Here is a 16,868-nt window from a genome sequence, read left to right as displayed (position 1 = left end):
GTTGGATAATGAGGGGTTTTTTCAGGATATTTGAGAATATTGTAGGCTGTGCCCAGCTGGTGATAGTTAAGTAGCTGTGGTAGCTCAAGCCATTTTAGTTCTTTTAGTGCAGCACAGTGATGGGTTCTATAGGTTGAGTTAGTAGCAAACTTGGCTATTTTATTGTAGCATGATTCTAGTTTGTCTAGGTCACATTGTCTGATTTGGGTAAAGATTGGTGCTGCGTATAATAGAGTTGAGAAGAGGTGGCTTTGTGCAAGAGTGACTCTTGCTTTTTGTGAGAGAAAGGACTTATGCCTGTACAGGGAGCCTAGTTTTTTGTGTACTAGTTTTATGGTATGTAAGATGTGAACATCAAAGTGGAGATTATTGTCTATTTCAATGCCCAGAAGTTTGGTGTGGTTAGAAGGGGAGATGGTGGTGCCGTCCTTAGATGTTATGGTAAAGGAGAGGTTTTTTTTTGATCTATTAGGGGTAAATAGTAGCAGTTTTGTCTTTTTGGGATTTAGAATTAGTTGGATCCCAGATATCCATTTTTCTACTGAGATAAAGGTATCTTGAGTGAGTGTATGTAGGGTGGTGGGAGATGAGGCAGAGCAGATCAGAGTTGAATCATCTGCATATTGTATGAGTGTGGCATGTTGTGTAGAGCATTTGAGGTTATTTGTGAAAATAGAGAACAACAGCGGGCCCAGTATAGAGCCCTGTGGGACACCTATGGTGGTTGGAAGTTGGGTAGACATAGTTCCTTTCCACTGGACTGATTGTTGCCTGTCAGACAAGTAGCTTCTGAACTAGGCTATAGTAGAGGAGGTGAAGGCTAATGATGTTAGTGAGTCTAGTAGAATGGAGGGGGAGACCATATCAAATGCTTTTGAGAGGTCTAGGAAAATGGCTGATACATATTTGTATCATTCCTGTGAAGGTTTATATAATTAGTGAAAGACAGAAGGGCTGTGGTAGTGCTGTGATGCGGACGGAAACCGTGTTGTGTGGTAGATAGTAGATTGTGTGTGTTAAGAAATGTCATCACTTGCAAGCGGATGCATTTCTCATGACTTTTGGATAAGGGGCAAAGGATGGCAATAGGTCGGTAGTTGGAGAATTCATAAGAATTACCTCCTTTATGGAGAGGAATGATGCAAGATACTTTCCAGAGTTTGGGTATGTAGGATTCTAGTATGGAGCGGTTGATAAGGATGGGACAGGATATGATAAGGAGTCACTAGCCATTTTTAGGTATGCAGCAGGTATGTTATCAGCTGCTAGTGTGGTTGGCTTTAGTTTTAGGAGGAGTTTTTTGATAGTTGAGGTGGGCACTGGTGATAGGCTGAAAGAGGGGGTGGTGTGGAATAGATTAGGCTGTGACTGAGGTAGACTGTTTTTGGTTATTTGACTGGACAGGGCTAAGATGGATTTAGTAAAATGGTTATTAAATTGAGAAGCTATGTCTAGGGTATTGTTAGTAGAGATGGGTGCTGGGGTTGTGGTTTTGCCTGGCTTTGGTAGGGAGTTAATGGCATGCCAGAATTTTTGTGGACTATTTGAATATTTCCTTTGGGCGCTAAGAAAATAGTTTTGTTTGTTTATTTTGGATTCAGCCTTGGCCTTGTTTCTAAGCTGTTGATAGTATTGTCTGGAGCTAGGGTTTTGTCAGTTTTCCAGATTTTCCAGGCTTTATCTCTAGCTTTTAGTAAGGCTCTGGTGTCCCTATTTAGCCAGGGTGCATAGTTGGCTTTAACTCTGATCTTTCTGCTTGGAGCTAGACTATTAAGGATGTTAGAGAAGGTAGTATTAAAGTAGTCTACTGCCTGGTCTAACCCGAGTGTCCGTAGTGGTTCCCAGTTGCAGTGGCTTAGGACAGTATTTAGGTATCGTGCGGTAAGGTTACGGTCATCTCGTACAAATTTGTAGACTACTGGTTTGGGGTGATTGGAGTGTTTCTGGAGTAGGAAGGTGGGGAGATGATCACTTAAGTCATCTGGGAGACAGCCTACTGTATAGTTTTGTTTGGGATAGTTGGTTAGTGTCCAGTCCAGTATGGATTCTCTCTTTGTTTTGTCATCTATTCTAGTTGGTTCTTTAATTAGTTGAGAGAACCCATATAGATTGATATGTGTAGAGGGGCTGCTGGAGTTACAGGTTGCCCAGTCAGTGTTAAGGTCTCCTAGTAGGATTGTTTCCTGAGGTAGATTGCCCTTTGTCCAGTGTAGGATGTCTTCTATTTTGAGCGAGTTGTTGCCTGGAGGTATGTAGCAGCATATTATATTGATCTTCTTGGTGTTTCTTATGGATAGGACAGAAAACAGGACTTCAGCATTTTGAAAAGTGGGTGGTGTGGTGTGCAGGAGCTGGGGGTTAATGGTGTTTTTAAAGAGAATGGCTACTCCTCCTCCTTTCCTCTTTGTTCTATCAGATCTAAGTGTATTATACCCTGGGGGAAGAAAGACTTCATCTTGGATACTGGGTTTAAGCCAGGTTTCTGTAATGGCGAGTATATCAGGGTTGTAGTGGGCTATGAATGCATGTAGGTCTGTTAGCTTGTTGGTAATACTTCTTATGTTGAGATTTAGGATTAGCAGGTCAGATGTTTGTCTAGCTGAGAGGGGACCTGGATTTGGGTGAATGTCACCAGAGGTTAGCAGAATTTGTAGGAGTGTCAGTATGTGTTTTTTAATATTAATTGTTTGCGAGCTTGGTCTATGAGAGTTTTTCTTAGTGTGATGAGATGGTGTAATTTTTGTTAGTGAGTAATATGTAGTTGTAAGATTTATGATTGTAGGGCAGATGTAGAAGTCTGAGTGGGATTGAGAGGGTGGGCTAGTGTGGGTAGTGTGATAGCAGTTGTGCAGCAGTAGATCTGTTTGTAAGAAGTTAGGAAGGTTAGCGATAGTAGAGCTAGTGATAGGGATGTGAGTGTGGGTAACATGATACTACTTTGAGTGAGAAGTACAACTAGGATTCCTGGTTGGTTGTGTGTGAGGGTGGAGTTGTGTTGTCTGGGAATGTGTTTTGGGAGTGGGATCAGTGTGGGATGTGATTGGATTGGGGGTGGGGGGAGGTAGGATGAGTGGGTTGGGCTAGTTGTTAGGGAATTAGGGGTTGGACTACTGATCAGGTGGTTAGGGGTTAGAATAAAAGTAGAAGTACTGGGGGCGGGTGGAAATAGGGGGCAGGGAGAGGAGCAGAGCAAGCCCGAGCGCAGCGAGGGCGAGCGAAGTGGGCTAACACCGACTCTAAGTGTTTCTTTAGGCTTTGGTAAGTATGTAATGTTAGCTTAAATTGTAATATTTTCAACTGAAATTTTAACTGTAATTTAATATATCCATTGGTCTATGTCGGATGGCTGAAACATTATGATCAACAGTTCAAAAAACAAGATTTTTTCAGCTGAGATTGCTACACAGTGGGGATCAAGGAATTTTGTAGTGTGATCCTGTACAGCTGCCACATATTCACAAAGCTAAATTCTACACTTATTTCCTAGCTTGAAACAACCTATAATAAGATCGCAAGATTTGCAGCTAACCAAACCTACAAGTCACACCACTGCTTAGCACTACAGCAACTAGACTGGCTAGAATTCCCACAGCTGCTCCAACTATGCCAACTACAAATCATCCACACTATCCTCTATCTACCCTCCTTCTGACACAGCCTCTCCACTATTATATCCACATATTCCCCTGCTAGGATGCTACACAGCTCAAATCAAGAATTATTAGAAATCTACAAACCCAAAACCAAAATAGGCTGCCTTCTCTATAACTATAACCCAGCTACATCCTGGAACCAACTCCCCTTGGAAATAAAATCCCTTCAGCATAGCAAAAGTTTCAAATTAGCCACAAGGAAATACCTAAAAACAAAGTGGTCTTGCCACTATAGCCAACCACCCTGAAACCACCATCCTTTCACCTATTTCGCCACCTCACTTTTAATGTATCTCTAACACTATTCCCCTGCCTCTTCTACCTCTTCCCTTCCTCTATCTCCAACCACTCTTAATTCTTACAGTCTCAAAACAACCTACCTGTCTAGTCTATCTCATATACACTACCTCCCCTACATCTCCTACTAGCCATTCTTACTTTCCTTTCTTGTTTCCAAACTCCTATACAACTAGATCCTACCCACTTTAAATAAGCATCTGCCTAACTCATTTTGCTCTAAGCAGCTTAAATAATATTGTAACTAGTCACATTTTCTTCTGCTAATTGTTTAAAACCTTGTTTGTAACAACTCACGCACTTGTTTGCCAATTGTCAATACTCTGTATAACTGAATTGCCTGAGGAGCTTTTTTTCTTCAGGTCTCTGTTTAGAAGATCCTATAGCTGATTGTCACTACTATGTTACTAAAATTTAATAAATTGTTTTCTAGTCCTGAGGAGCTTTTCTCCCTGGGTCTCTGCTGAAAATGAGCCAAAAGCTCAGCCAGACTAACCCGGTTAACAAATGTAAAATAAATAAATAAATAAATAAATCTCAGAGTTGGTATATACAATTAGAAGGGGTCTGAGGCTACAGGGATGAAAACACTGTTTCTTGTGTTAACTAGCTTTTCAAGTTTTCAAAATATTAATTATATGGCCTTGCCCACATGAAATTCAAAAATTTGAATGTTGATCATATGGACTAGAACCATATGTTTACACACATGCACACACATACATATGTGTGTGTATATACTGTCTTTTTTGGTAAGTCTGCAACTTTAAACATAAAATATGTACTTTTTGTACAAGTTTTACCTTCTTGGTCTTAATTTTAGTATTCTGATATTTAAATGACTGACGACAAGTCTGATTCTTATAATTCTTATTATTCAGACATAAATTACACTCCTGATTAAATTATCTTTAAGTTTTTTTTTCTGTGCCATTATTTATTTAATTCTATATATACTTTACTAAGTAGCGACTATTGAATTTACTTGCTATGATAATTTAAATATTCTTTACCACTGCTGTCCATTGTACTTAGAATTTGACAGTTTACCCAATATTGTTGTGCAGCTAATTATTCTGAATATATAATATATAAATACATTATTTGTTGAATATAAAATATATTTTAAAACCATATACCAATACAGATTTCTCAAAGTGATAACAGAAAAGAGAAATATTCTTCTGGTTTCAGTTAGCTCAGTTCTTTCATCTGCACTTTTAGAGATTTTCATTGTACTGCACTATTCCTTCTTCCATGTTGCCCTTGCCAGCAGCACATAAGCATTGGTCTTGCAAAAAGAAAATGTTTTTCCCATTTGTTTTGTCTCTTGAACATCCAACCTTTTTCTTATGAAGACAATGCAAGAACTAATCAATTTTACTCCACTTAAACACTCAGCATTGCAGAATGGAACTGAAATCATATAACAAACATGATGCTATTACAGCCTTCTTACACTTTCTTCTATAATTGCATATAGATATTTCATCTATTCAAATTTGACCTACATGAACTCAATACTTTCGGATTACAGCACCCCCCCCCCCATGCTCATGATTCCATGCACCTTTATACTGGTCAGACAAACTGCCCCTTCCTTAGTGTAGTATCAAACAATGAGCTGATCAGCACAGTGGAAAAAATAAGCTTCCACAGATGCTGTCATATACATGAGGTGTTATATGCAATCATAGCAATATCACTGAGAACAGCATGTGGAAAGGATGTTTTTACAAGCTACGTTTTACCTCTTGCCACACTTCACCTGCAGCAAACAAAGTTACACATATTATTTTACAACTGGTAAAACAAAAGGAATAGCTTTTGAAACTCATCCTTTAATAACGTTTCATTACATTCCTTCCTTTGATGTACAGATTGCAGCGGAGGATGATAAGTCTTCGATCAGTGTTCTTGCAATCATGAAGCTTAGGTGAGTAAACTTTGCGTTATCCCCTTATGAAGACCTTATGAAGACCCCATTAATTTTCTGTGGGTATTACAATTTGAAGCTGCTCCTTTTTTCCCAAACACACACATGTGGATAAGGGGAGTAACTTTGGTTACAAAAAAGTAAAGGACAGAAGTTAAAGTGCATTGTCTCCCCTTCTTTAGCAAATAATATTTAATAGTATAAATAACAAGTTGCTCAAGGCCATTTTTAAAATGACTGTTCTTAAAATGGCTACATCAACTGTACATAGTCTCTGCAGTGTCAAGCTGAAAAATGTTGTGGTCAACTGCTAATTGGATTAAAAGCAAACTCTTAAGTATGTAAGTACGTTCTGAATATATGCAATACACACAGATGTTAATTATGAGTGCATTCTGGACAACAATGGGACTAAAGGAAAGAGGAAGCAGAAAATCAGTTTTGTACGTAAAAAAATATGGTTGCAAAGGATTAGCAGAGGATGGAAGTAAGTCTACTGCTGTTGCACTGCAGATGGAGCAATAGGCAGATACATGCATTTTTTGTATGCATTCTTTTAATTAACTGTTTTTAAAAATAAATAATAAACTAAATGAATCTATGCATCATATTATTAATGACTGCAATAATGCAGTGTCTTTATATTTAATAATGCAATGTTTAATTATATTTACATATACATAATTAAAGTATATTCATATCCAGTTTTTTATTACATACATGCATTTAAAAATTACATTGCAATGAAAACCATGCTCTCCTTTCTAATCACTAAGAATATCAACACAAAGTATGCAGTACTAGATGGCTTATTTCCAGTCTTATTTCAGTTTATGTGCAGTAAAGTTCCAGTGTGTCTATGAATGTTACTTTTCTAGGCTGTACAGTGCTATAATAAACCCTGTAACTAATCTTTTTATGTCATTGGTAACTGCTCAGTAAATGTTATTTATAGTTGAGTGAGTGACTTGATTAACTGCGTCCTGGCTAAAACAGGTCTTCACATTAATATACTTCCTTGGTTAATAATCTGAAATAAGTAAATAAATGAATAAATAAATATGCACATTTCCCTTCTAGAATGAACATTTTATTACTGTCCTCATAAATGTAAACATATCTTGTAAATTCCTTTCTTTATATGTTCGTTCATTCATTCATTCATTCATTCATCCACTCAGTCTCTAACTACTTGATTAATCTAATTAAGGGTAATAGAGGAGCTATTCCCTCTCTCTACTCACTGACTCAGTACATGGGATCTAATCCTGAATCAGTCACCAGCCCAGCACAAGATGCATACACTCAGCCTACTCTTGCACAAACTCAGAACATCTCAGAATACATTGCAAACTGATAAAACAAAAAAGAAAGGAGAACCAGAATCTGATGCACTTCACTTTAATAAACAAATTTAGTGCTTTTTTCCCAGGTGCAGTGGACTTCCTCAGAATAACATCAAGCCTGGATTACCCAGCTTTATAACATTTAACAACCACATTACCAGAACAATTAGTGAGTTAATGAATAAATGTAAAGAAACATTTTTCATTTAATAACAAATTCACAACAAACACGCCAGTGTAATGCCCCCAAACATAGGGCCTCTTTATTCTGGCCACTTCTCTATTCAGGACTGGCTCCAGCAGGGCAATGGTTAGCATATTGGTTCGGAGACCTGTGAAGCAAACTTTGGCTCTATGGATAAACAGCTGAAAACTTTATATGACTATACATTAACATTTCAAAAACTTCAGCTGGAAAATTGTTACTTAAGAGAATACCTGAGGAAGGAGCAGGTCCCAAAAGGCTGAAGGACTTGGAAGTATCCCACAGGTCTAACAAAAGACTCATATCTGCACTGTGAGTTGATAATAAAGGCAATTGTTTTCTAAAATTGACAATACTACTTCAGAGTTAAAGGCTAAGAAGGGCTTAGCCTACACTTTATTAAAGCAGTTATCTCCTTACTTAAAAATAAACACACAACTAATCTCTAAACTACATACCAAATGATGAAAATACTTTCTGTCTCACTTCCATTACTACTTCTACTATCAAAAATACTTAGATAAACTCAAACCTACTACCATGGCCCCCAACCAACTGCCTATAGAATATATCAGACTTGCTGCTGATGTTGCCCGTCTCCATCTTGAAATAAATCACTCAAAGAAAGGCCATATATGAACACTCTGGGAAAATGCTTCATCATACTGCTGCACTAAGGGAGTTCTTCTACAGACATCAAAACTAACAGACCTGTATCAATACTGCCTCCGTTATCCAAAATTCTTGAAAGAATTGTAGATTCACAAATCATTATTTATATTACATTTATACTGCAAACAACCTTCTCTCTCTCCTGCTCAGCATGATTTCAGGCTTAACCACTGTGCAACCATTGCCCTGTTCAGCATCACTGATAGAGTTGGTCACATCTGAAATGCAGGCAGCTTGTTCTGTGCACTTCTTGACCCATCTAAAGATTTAGACAAAGTCTGCTACAAAACCCTGCTACATAAATTCTTCTCTCTTGGTCTCAATGTATCTTCACTCCACTGATTCTGCAGCTACTTAGCAATGTGAAAACAGACTATGAAATGGCACAATTTTATTTCATTCATAGCTGGCTCAATATGTGTTCCCCAAGATCTATACTTGGCCCCTATCTATTTAATCTATCTGTTAACAACATGCGCTCTGCCTCAAAGCATGCCGCAATATGTACGATATGCAGATGATCCAGCTATACTATTCAAAAAGAACCTATGCTCCACCAAAAAATCCTTCCCCCAAATAGCTACATCAAGAAGCACTGTAAATGGTTTATTACATTCAAACTGCATATTGAACAAATGAAATTCCCTCTCAGTTCACATGAGGCAATCAACAACATGAAGGCATTTCAATTCCAGCTCAGACATCTTATGGATACTTAGCTCCAGTGCATCCTCAGGTTAGAGTATACATTTAACATACCCTTTGAATCCCTAGGTTAGGTTAGACTTAGAAAAGAGTTTAGACTGCTAGGCTGTGAGAATTTTTCTGCAGTATATTTGATTGGGGTCACATAGCCAAAAGGAAATTTAGCTGCTGACATATATGGCAGTCACAGTTTTACTGCAGACCCAGAGAGGCATTAAGTGCTATGTCCAGAGCTTCAATACTCAAGTGCACTATGGAGAAATAATGCCCAGGGCACCCAAGGCACCTAGATATAGCAAGTAGTATGGCAGACATCAGCAGCAGGTTCCCCAGTGGGCATGTCAATAGCTGTGAAAATCCAGTGTAACTTTGGCATTGTTTTTATTAGTCATGTACACACACACACACACACACACACACACACACACACACACAGACACACACACACACACACACACACACACACACACACACACACACACACACACACACACACACACACACACACACACACACACACACACAGCTGTAGTTACACGAGAGTTTACTGTACACCAAGAACAATGTGTATTGTTTTTCCTGTTAACATGCATTTGGTTGTTGAAGCTGTAGACATAGTATTTCATGCTTCGCTGTGTCCACAGTAAATTTGTGACTGCCATATGTCTCTACAGCTGAAATTCACATCAGCCATGTGTCCTCAACCAAATGCACTGTGGGGGATGTCAAGTCACCTAGCAGTCTGAACCCCTTACAAATCTATAAGGAGTGCAGTACTTAAACACAACCTGACTCACTACATGGGTATATGAATATTCTCTACCCACATCATTATTTTCTTTCTCATCCATCAAACCTCCTTTACTAAAAAAATTTGCTGTCCATCATTTTTTTCCTCTTACCTCAACTTTTCTACAAAACCTTTTATGACTTCTCAAATAATAATTACCTTTCAATATTTGAGTGTAGCACCTCTTCTTTGTAATAACCATTCCATCGCTTATATCCTACATAAGGTATAGGAATGGCTTTCCTGTAGTTTCATTGTTGCAACATTTTCTCTTAAATGGGGTCTGTTCAGCACCCATATACTGCGTGTATAATGTACAGCATTCAGTTCATTGTATGTATGTCCTTTGTACACATCCAGTATATGACTATTGTAAATATTCTTTTCTTATGTATATATGGTGTTGAATCTGTCTATAATATTGACTTAGTTGGGGAGCTTTTCTTCCTGGGTCCCTGCTGAAAAAGGGTTATTGCCCAATCTGACTTTCTCATTTAACAAATGTCAAATAAAATAAATACTGTAATAATGTTATAAGAACGTCATGCTGTCAAACAGTACAGACAATGCTGGATAAAAATGTTTCTAGTCAAAGGACAGCAGAATGTCTTGTGATGGGATGTAAAAAGATTAAGCAATACTAATGAAAAAATGAGATATGAATTCTCGAGAGGCAAAGCTGCAACCAGTTGGCTTTTGGGGTATAGGAGTGGCTCCAGCTAGGGGTACACATGATAATGGACGAGTTTAAAGGCCATATTCATACTCAAGGGGAACATGATTTTAGAATACTTCAAGAATGCAAACAACTTGTGTTATAATGAGAAGGTAAGGAAAGGTAAGGAAGATATAGTCCTCTGTGGAAGGCAAGCATTTAACTGAAATGTTACACTGGATTAGCAAAGAAATTGAAGACCCATGTCTAAATATTTCAGGATGAGAAATGATGTTGTCTCCTATGTATGCTAAATGAATGAGGGAATTTTTGTTAAAATGGACTTAGTTAAATAAAATTGGGAAACCATACCTCTCAGAATGGTTGAGGGAATTCAAGCAATATTTTGCTCAAATAAAAAAGGAGATGTAGTTCATACTTGACTGGGTTAAAGAAATAGAGTAGTTCATGCTTGTTCAATTGGCCAAATTAAATCTGGGCCATATGTTATTGAATTATAATGAATATTGAATACGCTATGTCTAGACAAGTATGCAAGGAAATTTTAAAATATGTATGGTTAGGTTTCAATGGGACAGATTCTGTAATGTTCATGGAAGCTATTTACAGACAGCACAGCACTCCGAAGGAAGACTTCAGCACATGAGCTGCTGAAGTGATTTCAGAAGACATGTTGAAAACAGTCTGAGTACTTAGCTGTTCAATGTAGGATAATTACAAATTATGGGCATGCTTGTCTGATTCCAAAACAAACTGTGTGCATTCAATGCACCTTAAATGTGACAAACTGCAACACCAACTCTGTTTCTAAGATCCTTAAGGAACAATGCTACTATAAAGAATCCTGCCAAATTCCATAAAAATACAAAAAAGAGAAAATAAGAATTTAAAAATGCAACCTGCAGTTAATGAACTGCAACAGACTGCAGTGATATAAGCCATAAAACTGAATGTGTCTGTGCACCATAGAAGGTAGCCAGCTAGAGTCAGAGCAAGGACACAGCTAAAACAGTTGTCAGAGCAGCAAATAATTGACTGGTACTGGCTAGACAATCAACTTGTACAGGCTGTCTGCAACATGTGTGCCCCACATATGTCTATGTAGACCTTGAGAGGAAACCCCATCCACCTTGAAACCAAAGTGTGTCTCAGCCTGGTGAACTTGCATCTGGGACATTCCAGACACACATGGGAGATGCTGTGGGAGTGTCACAGATAGCTACCAGCTAGATGCACATACTGAGCTCACCCATAACACCTTAATCAAGCTATATAACAAGCTATATAACATTATGAATATATGCAAATCTGTCACAACAGGGATAATCAACTCAGAACACTAGTGACACAGGTATGCTTACAGACTCAGATTATTGTATCAGTGTATGTATCGGTGTATAGTAAACAATAAGGGACACACATCATTGCAACACATTCCTTTCTTTGCTCTATAATAAGCTGAAAAAAAGAGAAACAAAACAGGACAAAAAGCAGAACTTTTAATATCACAAGCCAAATATATCACTGCAAAGTATGGATAAAGTAATGTAATAAATCTAGGCAGCTATGTTTATTAACCTGTTGGACTCATGTGGCATCACATATGTCAAAAACCCCAGACAAATGACATTGTCATTGTTCTGTACATCAGTTATCATCACCACAGGGTGAGAATGACAGTACTGGATAGAGTGTATCAACTGTCTGTATTAGTCTAACGCAGTCTAGGGGGCTCATGCTGACTTTTCACACCATGGTCTGCTCTGCACCTACTATATACAGAAACACTTTATCCAGGTTGCTACACAGAGGTGACTGATGGAGTGATGTACCATGTTGAGGTGAAGGAGCATGACTGCATCTTGACTGTCTACTTGTGACTGGTGAGACCACAGCAGAAGCGTCAGCAGTGGAAGTGTGTGCACTAATGCACAATGGGCAAAGCTGGTTCTGCAGAGAGGCGGCAAACAGCTAAGCACAGTCATGGCATGCAGAACACTGCTTGTACTACTGCACTGCTGTACTACTGTAGAAGCCAGAATTTCTACAGATCATGCTAGAGATAGCATACTTTCATTTTGAGCAGTCAGTGATACCGTTACCTTACCTTGCTCCTGTACTTCATGCAGCACACACGACTGGTGTGAGGCACAATCTGTGGCACAGTCAAATGCACAGATGTCTGATTTATGATGTTGCTGGGAACATTTGTTTACCTATAGAAGTAGGTGGGCACCCTCTGACATCTAGTTGCACATACCATGTGCGTGCCTACATCTACTGCAATGGCCAGTATCAAAGTGTTGTGGGGAACTGCCAATATCAGCAGCAGTCTCAGCTTGGTTCTGTTGCTCATTAGCCTCATGCTGTTCAACATCCAATGTCCCCTCATTGTCAGAAATTCCAGACAAGTTTGCCATCTACATCTGAAGCTATAGCTGCATCCACATGACTGCACCATCTTGTCCAGACTGTATCACCACATCACTGTCTTGTTTGCCAGGGGCCATGCTACCATACTGTGATACATCAGATCCCACACCAAGATCATTGGACAGGCTATTGGTGAATACAGATAGTTGATATGCTGAAAAAAGAGACAGATAACACAGATCAGGACAACTACTTACATCACATTCTGGATATCATTAAAGACATATGGCACATATATCTCACTGCAGTGTTACAGATAATAATGACTTACCATGAGGTCTTGCTGTGCATGAGTCATGGAATTTACATACCATGGAATATGCAGTTAGGTTACATAGCCAACATACATGACGTGATGGATACAAACAAAACACACATAGAAATGTCCTCCTAGGAAGATTATGCTCATAGAAGAGTGATGAATTCCAACTACTGTAGGGGGAAAAGTCAGCATTATTAATCATATAATTGTCAGCATGACCCATTTGTTCAGCATTAAAAGATACAGTAGGCTTTACCCAGACTTAATACTTGTTTGTGCACATGATGATGATGCAGTCTGTCCTGTGAATGGGACAGAGTATTACTGGAGGACAACAACAGGAGTAACAGTAATGACATGTATGAAAGACAGGTAATAGCATATCACTGACAACCTCCTGCAGTTGTGAGTTTGTGTGTTGCATTGCAGATTCTGCAGTGGGAAAGTAAAGAGAAATGCAATACAGTCGTGTATTCAGGCAACAGTATACTGACAGCATCACATATACTACACAGTAACAAGGCCTGTAGTTATTCTCATAGCAGACTATGCACCTGTTGGCCAGAAGTCCTTCAGTTGAAAACAAGTGGCATTAATGTCATATATCACATTTGTGCTACACATTGCTGAAAACTATGAAATGGTCGTGGAAACATACCTGGTCTGTCTATACTTTTACCTGCATGGCTTGGGTACCCACTGGATGTACCTGTAGTGTACAATGTATGGGAAATATCAATATGATAGTAAACAGAAGTGCCATGACATGAGGCTGAGACAATAACAGGTAGTGGTCCCAGTAACACAGTATGGAGACACTCATCTCTCATTCCCTGGTGTTGTTCAGAAGTAGAAGGACATGGGAATATTAATGCAGAGAGCATTACACATGTTGATAGCACTGTTCTGTCAGTACTGAAGTGACGTGAGTACATATCATTACACTTACATTCGTCATCATCATCCTCTGTGGATCTGAGTGCATGGTTCAGTTCTGCTTTTGTAAATCTGAAATGACAATACATGAATATGCATTCAGCATTAGTATGCAATAATTTACATTATAGTCATCGACGCCATGGAAAGTAAGACATACGTGTTTGGTCTGGAGCTCCTGCTTCTATCCCACCCCCCAGGTACACATTGCTCCTCTCTTACTGTATGCAGGGAGGCCAGAAATATTGTGATGTCATCAGGTGGTCCACCATTGGTGGCATCCTTCAGTCTCTCATATCATAACCTGTTGGCTGCATGGATGATCATGTCAGAGCAGCATCACTGACAGGCCTAATGGGATCTCATATGATCTCCAACTGTATTAATCATGTTGGTGATATCAGGCCACACTTCATTTCGTCATACTGTATTCTCTGCATGTTCAAGGAATCTCCATCCATGTTGTTGCAGAGCATCTAGTATGATGTAATTTTTCTGTGGTGAGAAATTGTCATCCCTAGGTCTGTTTGCCATCTAAAAGACAGTGGCATGCACATGATCATATTCCTGTGGGAGTCTAGTTATGTGGATGATTATATGGACAATGTATGTCACCATAAACAACATGTATTCCTGTGCAGTGCAAATGTCTATAAAACACTCACTACAACAAATGTGACATACAAAAAGTAACAGCAATGTCTACATATATAACAGTTAGAAAATCAACATAACTTGTAATATCTTTAGCTACTGTCTGTGGGATTAAAACTTCTTGCACTACATATCTGCTGAATGGAGGTCCAAAGACAACAGCATCATGCCACAGGTGTCTGCATGCATTACACATTAAACATACCATACAAACTGACAATTGCATAAATAATGGAAAGCATCAGAAATCCTCAGGATCTGTATGAAGGCCACAGAAATTATGGATACTTTGTATATTGAGACAGTAGGTATAAGACTTTTCTTAAGATCCATCAATGAAGAAATATTGCTAACAACAAAGAACGTAGTAGAAAGACTTTTTGTTAAGAAACATCAATGAAGAAATACCCATAACAGCAAAAGAACATAGCACGAACAGATAATGGTGGAATCCATAGTTTTCCATGCTTATACCATAGAGTGTATGGAATTACTCATAAGACCTATGAATGCTCCGTAAATCTGTCTTTATGTGCTGTTCACTTTTGCTATGTAAATCCATCTATATAATGGTGTGATGTTTGATTTACCTTTATGCATGTCTTTAATGAAAATGGTAACACCTGTATGCATAAAGGTAAATCAAACATCACACCAGTAACTTACAACCAGTTCTCGTAAGCACACATCTTCAATAAAAATAAATCTAAACAGGTACCTCTGAGAATGAGTAAGATTAACAGATGTAATATTCCCAAAACTAGAAATGCTAGCAGATGCCATTCTCTACCTCTGACTCAGGTATCACTGAAAGTTAGAGCACCTAATGCATCTTTGAGTACCATTTGCGCCATGCATAATTAATGAGGTTCATTAAAATTCATGGTTTTGGAATCCCATTTATTTACATCTGTGTAAATTTTCTGAATTTGGTATAACACCCAGTATTGATAAATTGTACCATGTGTGACATGTGCCTGTTATCTTCCAATGATAACATGAGATAAGTACTACTTTTAAATATTGATTTTGATACATTTACAGATGAGACCATTTCTACCTGCAAACTGAGTGGGACCTCAGTGAGCATTTTTCCATTTTTGCATTTATACTACATTTACCAATGAGGTATTGAGATGGCTACATACAGAAGGCTGTGATGTGTCCGTCTGCAATTGGATCAAGGAGCGACTACCCAGATGCTGACCATCTATGCTGGAGTGGAGCATCAGATGAGAGCCAGGCCAGGGAGCTTCAGGATGATAGACATTTGGAACAGGATTGCGAGGGTGTACCGAAGATATACAGGGATCTACTGGACTAGAATGCAAGTATGTCACTGCTATGATGACCTGCATCAGAGTGACATGGAGGAGCTTCATTGAAGGGTTGCTGAGGTGTACAGACAGGCAGCAATTCCCTACTGTAAGTGTCACAATCCTATGTATAGCTGAGCATCCCCACAGAATTTAGACATATAACTGTCCCAAATATGTCAGACAGATAGCTTTTATAACAATTAACTATTCTGACAATTAGTTTAACGGGATAATTAAGTAGATGTAGTAACTGCTCTCCATAAAAGTATGGGTTTGATTCCCATGCTAATATAATGCTCATAATATACATAATTCTGAACTTTGCAGATGCACATCTGTTTTCCATTGTATAACAAAATCACTTTGCATATCAAGTATACTCATGCATCACTAACACCTATAGCTCCTAGGCCATTGATCACTACACCTTTTATAGTTATCCTTTACAGTATGACAATATCGCCTACTGTAGCACTATATGCCGAATAGTAACTCATAAATAACTTCTTTAAATTATTCTTCCTAATAAGGTAAACATTTTTCCTACAGCCCCATTTTTTAAGCCGAGAAAAATGCCTGTCCAACTGATTACACATATGTTTTCAGTTATGTGTTGATAGCTGTTATTTCTTTAGAGTATAATGGCAAATAAGTGTTCATGTTCATCCGTTATCTGCAGGAATACAGATGAACACGTTGAGTACCTATTTATTAGGAAGAAATGTATATGGCTTGTTAGGAAACAGGCCAGCATGCTTCCATTCTGATGTGCTGTAGGCTGAAATCCACAGAGGGGAAACATATCATTGAACTGTTATCTTGGTTTACTTCACATGTAGCAATTACATTGAGAAGAAGAATATGCAGCTTCTTGATATTAATGTTTATTTTGTGTAAGGTTATAAATAACTCATTTATTTGTCGAATTCCTATGCATATACTCATAATCTGTAATGATCTGTTAACTGCAGCTGATTAAGCTTG

Source organism: Protopterus annectens, chromosome 3.part0, assembly GCF_019279795.1.
Source record: "Protopterus annectens isolate FY-2018-M chromosome 3.part0, PAN1.0, whole genome shotgun sequence".
NCBI classification, from domain to species: Eukaryota; Metazoa; Chordata; order Ceratodontiformes; family Protopteridae; genus Protopterus; species Protopterus annectens.
The sequence above is the reverse complement of the archived record's forward strand: the minus strand, read 5'-3'. Positions refer to the sequence as shown.